General features: G+C 45.1%; 3 pseudogenes; 1 reads left to right on the plus strand and 2 right to left on the minus strand.

Moving 5' to 3' along the window:
• Positions 1-383: 383 nt before the first annotated feature.
• LOC118603139 lies at positions 384-502 on the plus strand (annotated as a pseudogene).
• A 1,591-nt stretch (positions 503-2,093) lies between these two features.
• Positions 2,094-2,216, minus strand: LOC118603643 (annotated as a pseudogene).
• A 442-nt stretch (positions 2,217-2,658) lies between these two features.
• On the minus strand, positions 2,659-6,464 carry LOC107519126 (annotated as a pseudogene).
• Positions 6,465-6,683: the final 219 nt, after the last annotated feature.

Consider the following 6,683-nt stretch of genomic DNA (forward strand, 5'->3'; position numbering starts at 1 on the left):
CATGAATGGTTAAACAAAGTAGGTATATATGCACAATGGAACATTACTCAGCCATAAACAGGAATGAAGTTCTGACACATGCTACAACGCAGATGAACCTTGAAAACATTATTTTGTGTGAAGGAAGCCAGACACAAAAGGTCACATATTATATGATCCCATTTATGTGAACTATCCAGTATAGGTACAGGGGCTGAGAGGAGAGGGGAATACAAAATTACTGCTTAATGGTATGAGATTTTCTTTTGGGGTGATGAAAGCATTTTGATAGAAAGGGTGGTTGCACAACACTGTGAATGTATAAATGCCACTGAATTGTACACATTAAGATGGTTAGTTTTATGTTAAGTGAATTTTACCTCAATTAAAAAAATACATCCGCAGTCTATGGCCATGCTACCCTGAGCAAGCCTAATCCCGTCTGATCTCGGAAGCTAAGCAGGGTCAAGCCTGATTAGTACTTAGATGGGAGACCGCCTAGAAAGATTAGGTGCTGTAAGGCATAAAAAAAATAAAAAATAAGGGATTGTAAGCTGACAAGTTCCTTAGTCCCTTGCAATCAGTAAGGTTTGCCTTGCTTAAAAAAAAAATTGCAGCTGCAAAAGAAAATAATGTTCAATACATTCATCGGACAGCCTTGTGCAGACAGTGGGGACACTGAAATGAATGAGAACTGCTACCTGCTAAAGCTGGTAGAGCTCCAAACCTTTGAAGCTGAGAGGGGGCTACCCTCTGAGATTCGCCTTCGACACTGGAGTTTCTCTCGCTGGTTAGTATTATCACCACCATGCAGACCTCCAGGAGTGCTGTCCCCTCCCATCTTAGTGACCTGGGTCGGGGATACACAGATGCATCCTCTTAGTAACTTCGCAGTGGAGAAACCTGACAAACATAACCTTGGCCATGTGATCAGGGTTAACATGCACAGTGGTGAGTCATGGTGATAGTATATACTTTTGATCTTATGTGATGAGAATGGCACTTTATCTCTGTGGTCTTACTCTTAAGAACTCATGAATCTCATCTAATCATGAGAAAAACATTAGAAAAACTTAAATTGAGAGATAGTCTACACAATACCTGACCAATACTTCCCAAAACTCTCAAGGTCATCAAAAACAAGGAAAGTTTGAGCAACCATCCCAGAGCAAAAAGAGGGTAAGGAGGCATGATTAATGTGACATGGTATCTTTGGACAAGAAAGGGACATTAAGTTAAAGCTAAGGAAATCCAAATAAAGTATAGACTTTAGTTAGTTAATAATAATGTGTCAATATTGGTTCATTAATTGTGACAAACATACAATGTTACAATAGAGGAAAATGGGTTGGGGTGTGCAAGGATCCTCTGTACTATCTTTGCAACTTTTCTGTAAATATAGAACTGTTCTTATAAAAAGTTTATTTTTAAAGTTTACTTAAAAATATTATCTAAAAAATACATCCTTTAAAAATTTTTATAAGGGCTGTTACAAGGCCGTTCAGATAGAGATAACAATAGGGAAATGAACAGAGTGGAGTGCGATCTGCTAAGCAGTTTGGTGTATCATGTGACACTCTTTCTCAGAGTGCTAATTGATCCCAGGAGAAAAAAATGAGGCCTCGCCTGATTGCAACGGCTGCTTTCCAAGTTCCTGACCTGCCTCTTCCCGATTTGGGAGCATCCCTCTAAACGCCAATACCTTGAAAAATCCAGACTAAGAAGTTGGGTTTTCTCTTCCATAGACTCGGACCCCACAGCAGTTCCGCTTTCCAGGCCCTGGACCACACATCTTCTCTAGGGGACTTATACCAGGAAGAACTTTAGATGGGACACCTGTCTTTCCACAGGGTGGAGTCTTGAGGCCTGATAGTTAGAAGTCAACAGTAGAATATCTTAATCCAACATAGTATCTACAGATGCTCCCACCCACTAACCAGGGGTCATATCCTTCTCTACTGAGCAAACATTCCTCCATTTGGTACATGAGGATATCATGGATGTCTTTCTCAAATACAAATGCAGGGCAGGGAAGTATAGAATTTAAAAGGAATGGTTTGGAATAGACAACCCTAGATTCAAATGCTGATTCCGCCACTTATTAATTTTTTTAACGCCTACAGCACCTGGTCTTCCTAGGTAGTCTCCTATCCAGGTATTAACCAGGTCTGACCCTGCTTAACTTCCGAGACCAGACTTCCGAGATCAGGCACGTTCAGGGTAGCATGGCCATAGACTCCACTTATTAATTTATTTAAAACCACTGACCCTCAGTTTTCACAACTGTAAAGCAAGGATGATAATGATAATGTGTATTTTATAGGATCGTTGAGGATGAGATGAGATAATTCATATAACGTGCTTAGCAGAGTATCTGATATAAGGTCTCAGGCTCCTGTCAAGATTCTTGTATAAAGCCTATGAGAAGTCCACAGGCTCCTGGGAAGTGGCACCTGCTACCAAGGCCACAAGTCCATTAGGATACAGAAGACTGAGTAAAGAGAGAGGGCTGGCTGGATCCTGGAGGTAATGGAAGAAAACAAAAGAGATTTATCCATGGCCAAACTTGATTCTGAAGGTTACTGGTGAGGAGACTGTTGCAGAGTGGCTCTCAGAGTCTTGTGCATGTCTGCACCCAATAGTACCTAATATTCACCAGGGCCGTCATCATATAAATCATCACTAAAACTGCCCATGTCTTCCCCTGTGAGGACTTGCCCTGTATTAGGGACACACCTGGAGAGGAACAGGGATGTCTAGGAAGTCCAAGACCTGGGTTAATGTGGCCTGAGCATCTGGAATATCTGTGGTGCACCAGACATTATTCCTTTAGTTGAAAGACCAGGAGGAGGCCTGAGTGGGACACCCAAGGGCAGCCAGGTTGGCAGAACAGTTGGAAGTCTCAGGGTATATCCATCTCAGTTGTACCCTGATGCCCAGCACTGTTCCTGGCACACAGTAGGTGCTTAATTTTTTTGGCGGGGATACTAAATTACTTTATCTGAAGGATAATGAAAGAACATAAGTAGACGATTTAGTACAACTTACAGAAAAGGTAAAGATAATCCCAACTTGCATGCACTGTCTTGGTGACCAGAGAAGTCACCCCAGTGGCTATGAGAAGCCAGCATAACACTTAGCTCTCCTCACTGTCTCCCAGGGTGTGCTCGTCAAAGAGAGAATCTGCCGTGCCAGGATCAGGGGCCCCCATCTTGCGCAAGTTGGTTATGTGGTCACCCAGTCCTTTGATAGGTTTCACCTGCTCACTTAGGTAATGAGTCTCAATGAAGTCACACAAATGAGTGTCATTTTTGTCAGTGGCCAGTTAGTACAATTCCAGTAGTGACTGATTCACATTTTTGTCCAAAGTGTACCGCACACTCCATTGCATTCAACCCATTCTCCCAGTTGTCATAGTGAGGTTTCTTGATATCCTAAAGGAAGTCAGCCACCTCGTTGATTTTGGGGCTTCGTCAGTTTCTCAGCATGTTCCCTCTCCTCGTGAGATTAATGAGGGACGTATTTGGCAAAGTTCTTCAAAGCTACATCATTGTGTGGTCAAAGTAGTAAGACATAGACAGGTAGTGGTAGGTGGTGTAGAGCTCCAGGATGATCTGACAGTTGGCTGCAGCCTCTGAGTCCTGGTGATAGTTCCGGAGTACATGTGAGGAACACGCAGTTGTCACGGCAGTGGCTGAGGAGAGGTAACAGCGGTGGGGACCTTGGGGGAGTCCGACGGCGTTGTGAGGAAGTGGCAGAGGGCTGGCTCTGAGTGGCTGTGGGGGTGGGGGTCCAGTGCTAGGTTCCATCCAAGGACTGTAGAAGCAGGAAATTGTGGCAACTATCCGCAAAGACTGTCAGTAGGTGCTTATTAAGAGAATGTGAAGTCCCTGTAGTCAACAGAAATTCCCAGTCTGTGGTATAGAAAAAGAATAAACTTTATTAAGGTGACACAGTTTGCAAATGGGGAAACACAGCTTCTGAAAGAAACCAAGGGGAGGCTGCCTTTTATAGAGAAAGTGCCTGCCCTGGTTCCTGATTGGTCTATTTTATGCAGAGGAAGAAACCAAATTTGCACAGCTGAACGGTCCAAATCCCACAGTCCTGATCTGTCAGAGTCATGTGTTCTGATCGGTCATTAGGGAACAGCTCTGACTGGTCAGTGTAGATGCAAATGAGGATATAGTTGCACAGTTTCTATTGGACCAGCAGGTCTCAGTTTGTTGGTCAAAATATGATACCGGGAACTCTTTTTATGAGGGTTGACTCAGCAGAAGTCCAGTGCAAGAGGTCGAAAGTTCAGTCTACAGCTTTCACCTGAAATGTAGAATGCATGAAAGGCCTCTGTCAGCAGTCGCTGCTAGATTCTGGCTATGTATTTAGGCCCAGTCAACCACAAGGAGTCTTTGTTGGCAGAAAAATTCCTTTTAGGGGTTTACACTGTCCTCAAGGCCTTCATAGTCTAGCAGTGGAGACATGGCATGCTACACACCCAGGAAGAAGCTTGCCCAGCAGTAGGGCAGATTGTGGTCACTGAATACCTTGAGGGAGTGAAGTACTTCCAGGGTGGTGTGGGGAGGATGGTGTGAGCCTGGGCTGCAGAGCAGGAACACTGCTGCATGCACAGGGCCTAGTTATCCCCGGAGTGCTGACTCAGAGCAGGGTAGGGCTGTGGGCCGGAGGCAGGGTGGGGCACCTGGGGAAAGTGCCAATGAACCCCCTGAGAAGTCATCCTCATTCCTGCCTTCCTGCTTCTTCCCTCCTTCCATAGCGTACTGTCTCTGGGCAAAGGCCATTGCAGAAGTTCATGGACAAGCAACAGCTCTGGTGGCATCTGCAACATAAGTAACTAAGATCAAAATTGCATAAAGCTGGAGTGCCTTTTGAGTGCCCAAAAATTAAGCAACATCTCAGAGATTACATTTAAACATAAGGGCAGCTAAGTGTAACAGGAGCTGGAACCTCAACATTGGGCAACACTGGGTTAAAATCTTGGCTTAGCCTAAACTCCTAGCACCTAAATTCCCTGGGAAAATCACCTAAACTCTCTGAGCTTCAGTTTCTTCTTTTTAAATCTGGCACTGGAGATGATGTCTGCAGGGGGTCTGGCTCATTCAGTAGAGGCTCAGTGTTGGGTAGGTAAACATTGTCTTTCACTGTCTCTGCACCAACCCAGACCATGGCTGTGAAGGTAAACATGTTAAATGCTACAAGGGCCTCCATGTAGGGCAGGAAGCCACTCATCTTTCCTAATATTGCTGAGTGACTATGATCACCTACTAAAATTGCCCCAGCAACATCTGATGTCCAAGGGAAGAGAACAGTACAGTGTAATTGATTCTCTCAGTCAGACTAGAGCAGCCGCATCCAACCCTCTATCAATCCTTCTCCTGTGTTGAGTTCTCAGCTCAGTCCTAGAGGGCATGAGAGAAGAGGAAGATCCAGCCCTTGCCCCTGGAAATGTAGACGCTCACAGGACAGACCACTTTGAGCAGCGGCACACCACGATATGAAGCCTCCCCAAGTCATGGATCCGCAGCACCCGACGGGGTGTGCAGTTCCGGCTCTTTGCCTGGTGACCTCTCAGCCTGGTCCGCAATGCTCTTCCTCCACGCAGGCCAAACCCCTCTCCCTGCTCCACGTGCCAGGCATTCACCTGTACTCTTCCCTCCATCTAGAAGGTCCTTTTTTCGACTCTGATGGGGAAGGTCTCCTGGGAAGCTCTCCCTCCTCTGTTCTCCCCCAGCATTTTCATTTCTTCCATTAATATTGATTGAAATCTGCTCTGTAGTAGAACCTGAAAAAAATACGACATGGGCCCCACCTGTATGAAGCCTTCAGTCACGTGGACTCTTCCTTCAGTCCTAGTGAAAGGGCAGTTAACTCCCCATTTTGTGATCATTTATCTGTCTCCCCACTAACCTGTAAGCTTCATGGAAGTGGAGACTGTGTCTGTTCTGATCACTGCTGTTATGTCTGGTGCCTGCTACAGATCCTGCTGCATAGAGAGTGCTCAGCAGATTGAATGGCTCTGTGTCAATGTCAGACAATGAGTCTGACAGAACTCTGGGAACTCAGAGGAGCAGTCTTGATGCTAAAGAATAACTAAGGGAGGGTTCCTGAAGTAGGTAGAGTTTGTATAGGAGGGAAGGGGACAGGAATAGAGCAAGGCTGTGGAAGTAGGAATGAGTCTCGGCTGTCCAGGAGACAGTGGGGAGACCTGCCTGCCTTATTGAAAGGATCAGTGGTGAGGTTAGCTGGGTAGGGGCAGGAGTTCAGGCACTGCCTCTTGGGATTCAGGGGCCTCTCTGCCTCTCTATACAACTCTTGGTGTCCCCCGGCTGCTGACTCTCTTTCCCTTGTCCACCTATATCCCAACGAGCCATTGAGAAGGCCACAAATAAAGAATCCAGAGTCTGAGAGTCTAGGACCTTCCTTTGTTGAAGTCTCAGCTCCAATCACCTTCTCCACCTGGAGTTGCTAGAAAAAATACAAGATGCCAGTTAAATTTAAATTTCAGATAAATGATGAATAATTCATTAGCATAAATAATATTTAGGACATGCCTATACTAAAAAATAATTCATTGCTTATCTCAAATTTACATTTCTATTTGCTGAATCTGACAATCCTTTTTCCACCCCAACCCCCATTTCAGAATCTGCCACTCACCTCTGCCTTGAGACTCTTGAGAACCATCAAAG

This window comes from Rousettus aegyptiacus, unplaced genomic scaffold, assembly GCF_014176215.1.
Source record: "Rousettus aegyptiacus isolate mRouAeg1 unplaced genomic scaffold, mRouAeg1.p scaffold_m13_p_5, whole genome shotgun sequence".
NCBI classification, from domain to species: domain Eukaryota; kingdom Metazoa; phylum Chordata; class Mammalia; order Chiroptera; family Pteropodidae; genus Rousettus; species Rousettus aegyptiacus.